Genomic DNA, 5,031 nt, shown 5'->3' on the forward strand with positions numbered 1-5,031 from the left:
CAAGAGAGGAATTCCTATGCACTTGCTGCGTCAATTCCCTTAGCGGTATAAGAGCCTGGACATCTGTACACTTCTGCCGGCCAGGGTCAGTCTCCCGTTCCAAATCCTCCGTCTGCCCCCCGAGCCCGTTACACTCCCTCGGCCGCTGACCCGCGCTCTCCCGCTCCCTTCCACTCTGCCGTTTCTGGTTTCCCCCGTTTTTACATCTCTCTCTTTTCCACCCTAACCTCCGTGACACCTCCTTGGCTAAAGCTTCACTCTTACGCCACGCTTCAGTAGAGCCAATGGCGGCAATAGCAGAGTTCACATCCGCGGCGAATTGCGCGAAAAATAATTCACGCGAGTTGACTTCGTGACAGCATCTTCATAGTATATATATATATATATGCGAGAGAGAGAGAGAGAGAGAGAGAGGGAGAGAGAGAGAGAGAGAGAGAGAGAGAGAGAGAGAGAGAGAGAGAGAGAGAGAGAGAGAGAGAGAGAGAGAGAGAGAGAGAGATCTATATGTCCTGCTCCCCTGCACATTTCGCCCTCAGCCCTTTCCGGAGATGATGTTACCAGTACTAAAATAAAGCGTGACCGTTAATCCGTTTAGTTGTTCGTACAGTGTTTTTCGCCCTTTCTATTTTTCAAGTGCTCGGCCAAGTAGGAAACCGGGTCCCTGTCTCCTAGTGCTGTTCGGCTGATTGAAGCTGGAACCCCTGCCGTGCTTTCACACGAAGCCACCGCTACTTCTGGAAATAAATAAACCCCAAAAATGAAAGACTGGTAATCTCAGTAGGCCATTCTCAACAAGATGTGCGAAAAGTCTTCACAGAACACTGACAGGGCAGAGTGGAGGAAAGTTTCCTTAGATCAGATCTCTCTCTCTCTCTCTCTCTCTCTCTCTCTCTCTCTCTCTCTCTCTCTCTCTCTCTCTCTCTCTCTCTCTCTCTCTCTCTCTCTCTTCTACTTCCCTTTGTTTGGTGAGTGTGCTCAGCTGTTGGGCGAGGAGGCTGTCGCGCGTGAGAAAAGCGAGAGAAGAGCGCAGAGAGGAAAGGAACCGCGGCTGGAGAGGCCGATTAACTTAATTAACAGCAGCCTTGTCCCACATGTCAGCGAAGAGAGAAAGGGTAGGGACGGTTATACAATGGGACGGGATGAATGCGGGAATAGGGGGGAAAGCGGCCCAGCTAGCACAACGCAACAGCAGCTGGGAGGAAGCCTTATTTCGCACTGGTCTTTTGCTTCGTGTACACTTTCTTGCTCGCTTTCATTCATTCAAAACCCATTTGTTGCTCTTCTAGGAATTAACCTGAATAATGAGCTCTTCGTGTAAAGTGGCTCGGGAAGGTTCGTACATGTGCGCGTGACTCAGACCCATGAGTCCTCTTTTTCACCCTCTGAAATACTAGAGGCATCCGGTGCACTGCAGACTGTAAAAAGACAAGACTATGAATCTTTCAACACTGTATGCCCCGGGCTACCTGTTGGCGCCTACATATTTAGACCTTAGTATACAGTTAATGCATTCTTAGAAAAGTTTGTGCCACTCCTGTAATTCTCACAGTTATATCAGTTTCTTTTTATCTATCTATCTATCACTAATTTTTAAGTTTGCACCTTATGTCACCACTGTTGATTGAAAATGACCTTTAAACGTTTTAATATGTAGAGTGTGTATATTTGATATATGTAATAAATCTAACCTTAAAAAACAATGAATTTTGACTTTTGGTTTAAAACATTATTTTCATTTTGAGAAAATATGTACATGTGTAAAAGCTGGGAGGGAGAGAGAGAGAGAGAGAGAGAGAGAGAGAGAGAGAGAGAGAGAGAGAGCACTGTAAAATGTAATCCTGCAGTTCTGTGCTTATGGATGGCCAACTGCTAGCATTTGCCCTATATGCACCAGAGCTAGGTCAACTGAGTTAATTAAACCTGTTATTATATGTAATAAGCACCGTTACACAAAGATTGGAAACTGCAGTGAAGTGAGGGTGATTTGCAGAAGTCCTTATCTGTTAAATATGTATTTGGTATTAATTTGGATTCACTGTTCCTTAATAGAGATTTAATTAATTAGAAATCACCCCCTCACTATGCAATTAAATGCCACTGAACCACTTAATCACTAGGATCCTTAAATTGTTATTTTTTGGTTGGGCACATCTGAAACCAAGCTCTTTAAGAAAGGGAATGACAGAATGTACATGAGGAGAGAAATGTGTCAGAATGACAGAATGGACATCAAGAGGTAAGTATGTTGGAATGACAGGCTGGACATGAAGAGATGAAGTATGTCGGAATGACAGAATGGACAACAAGAGGGAAGAATGTTGGAATGACAGAATGGACATGAAGAGATGAAGTATGTCGGAATGACAGAATGGACATGAAGAGAGAAGCGTGTCGGAATGACAGAATGGACATGAAGAGAGAAGTGTGTCGGAATGACAGAATGGACATGAAGCGAGAAGCGTGTCGGAATGACAGAATGGACATGAAGAGAGAAGCGTGTCGGAATGACAGAATGGACATGAAGAGAGACGTATGGGAATCATCAAACACAGCTCAAACTGATTGCCCATGTTTTCTTGTCAAAGAACCGATTTGACATATTTTAATCGTTCTGACGAAATTATTTGACTTGAGTAAATATTTTTGAGATTGGTGTTAATTGACATCTGAGTTTAATAGGCCCCACAAATGATATGATGATCATTTGATATTTTGATTTGCCACACAATCATCTCTCAGCTGCATCTGAGCTGCTTGTGTGCGATTGTTTTTAATCAGCATCCATAATGTGAATATTTAGAGGGCATGTATAGACAGCATCATTACAGTTAAAAAGCAAAGCCAAAGCCCGGCCCCACATGTTGCTCGGGGAAGCACTAGGAGGGAGAGATACTGGATGCGGTACAGTGTGTAATTAAAGCTATTGCATAAGCTTCTCAATTATATGCACCCCATTGAGCATGCTTGAATTTTCATGGTCACTCCGATACACTAGCTCACTTTGAAGACAGACGAGAGGAAGCATTATAATTACTACAGTGCCATATGGTCAACACGGGGATTGTGTGTGAAAATATTTACTCTCTCCTCTGTGCTCTTTCTCTGTTGTTTTTTTTTCCTCCTGAAGTTGAGATTATGTCTTTGTTTTCGCACGCCAGCATGCACCTGTCAGACCTCGTCAGTGCTCGCTGGCGCTGCGGACCACCATCCAGCGCCGCACTTTAATTAGTGTCTGTGCGGCAGTCATTACTGCAATTAGCGTGGCTGTGTGTGTCTGCCAGGGGTACCTGCGCACAACTACACTCTCCCCAACAAGACCTCCCTGGGCCCAGCAGCTGCTTTTTTCTAGTGCATGTGTGTGTGTGTCTATGAATGCTCATGTCTGTATATATGTGCATGGGTGCATGTAGAAAATGACTTTACTTAATCACCCACTCCTTGTTTATGTATTTATTAGCCCAAGAAGACAAAGTTTCCCTGCCCTTTTTTCAGCTGTTCTGTAGAACACAGTTATTGCGGTTATTGGTAGTTATTAGGGATTATTTTCCATAATGTTATATTATGGTTTTGTGTGTTTGACAGACTGTATGTGTCTGGTAACACGTTTACTCTCACAGGATGAGGGTGTCCAAAGGGGCTATAACCTTGACAGTTGTTGTCATTATAGTTGTAAATATTGAACTTTGGCAGCACGTGAATTCAGCACCTCAAACAATCATTACCCCCGAAACTGACGTGTTTTTCCTCACAGACAAGAACACTGTTGACTCTTTCTTATACGTCTCTATACATTTTATATCTCCAGATATATACATCTCCAGAAGATAAAATCTTGTCTCTGGAGAGTTGAGTAAAAGAACTCCATGGCTATGTTACTCTGAGTGTTGGGATGAGCTACATAGCCATAGACTTCTCTAGAGTAGGAATGACATTTTTTCTGGTGTTTGCAGGTTGGTTTCTTGTCTTTGCGGTTTGAGCACAACAATCCCTGTAGTATTTTTAGCAAGTGAAGTTTTTTTTATTTTTTTTTAATTTTCTTCCCTTTCTCAGTCTGTTGCAGAAGATTATTGAGTTTACTATTTGGGTCACAGCTTGTTTCACGCCCTCCGTGTGTCTCCCTCCTGTGTCGATTTGTTCCAGTACGATGCAGCATGAAATAGCTATGGACCAGATGTAAATCTCGCCAGTGTTCCACAGGACTAATATTGCCGCGCCACGTCAGCTTCTCACCATACACACCCGACTCTCTGCATCTGAACTCTCTTTATTTCAGAAGCCATCAGCTCTGTTGTCTGACACCAGGAGAGAATTCGTTAAACAATTAGGTAAACAATGAGCTTAATTGAGTAATCAGAGAGCAGGAGAAGACACGTGGGCTAAGATTACCACTCTTTAGTTGCAGCAGTGGGTTTGTTTGCAAAGCAGAGTAGCAGTTAATCCATGAGATTCCGCTGAGGGACGAGGGCTGCTGCCCTCAGGACAGCTGGAAAACTTCAATCTCACCAGTGACACCCCCCCCCCCCCCTTTACTACAGAGGAAAGGATTTTATGATATAAGACTACAGTTCTGCCCCAGGATATCTAAGTTAATGGTACTGTTGGTGGTCACTGATTTTCTTTTATTGGGCTCGTACTTTCAGTGTAAAGTATTTTACTATTTCAGTGTTCTGAAAAGGGAACCGGTTCTGTTGTACCACACTGTCTCGTATGTGTTGTGTGCATGGGAGATCTTAAACAGGATCATATAAGTGATGCTAATACCCTGTTTGCAAGCCGTATGAAAAGCCTCAAACAGACATACGGCACAGAAGACACGTAAATGTACACGTGCACACACACATGCGCACGCACACAGCTGTTAAGCGAGTATATTCCTGTCGATTTCCCAGTAGTCCTGGGCGTCTGAGCGCAAGGCCCCAGAGACACCCGTTCATCCATCATAGGCTGTCAGCCGGTCCACACCACATTGTCACACTGCTGTTGATTTAGTATGAGAGCAATTGACACGCAGAACCTTCATCTTCGCATAGA

Source organism: Electrophorus electricus, chromosome 6 (genome assembly GCF_041902795.1).
Source record: "Electrophorus electricus isolate QZ-2024a chromosome 6, ASM4190279v1, whole genome shotgun sequence".
Taxonomy (NCBI): Eukaryota; Metazoa; Chordata; class Actinopteri; order Gymnotiformes; family Gymnotidae; genus Electrophorus; species Electrophorus electricus.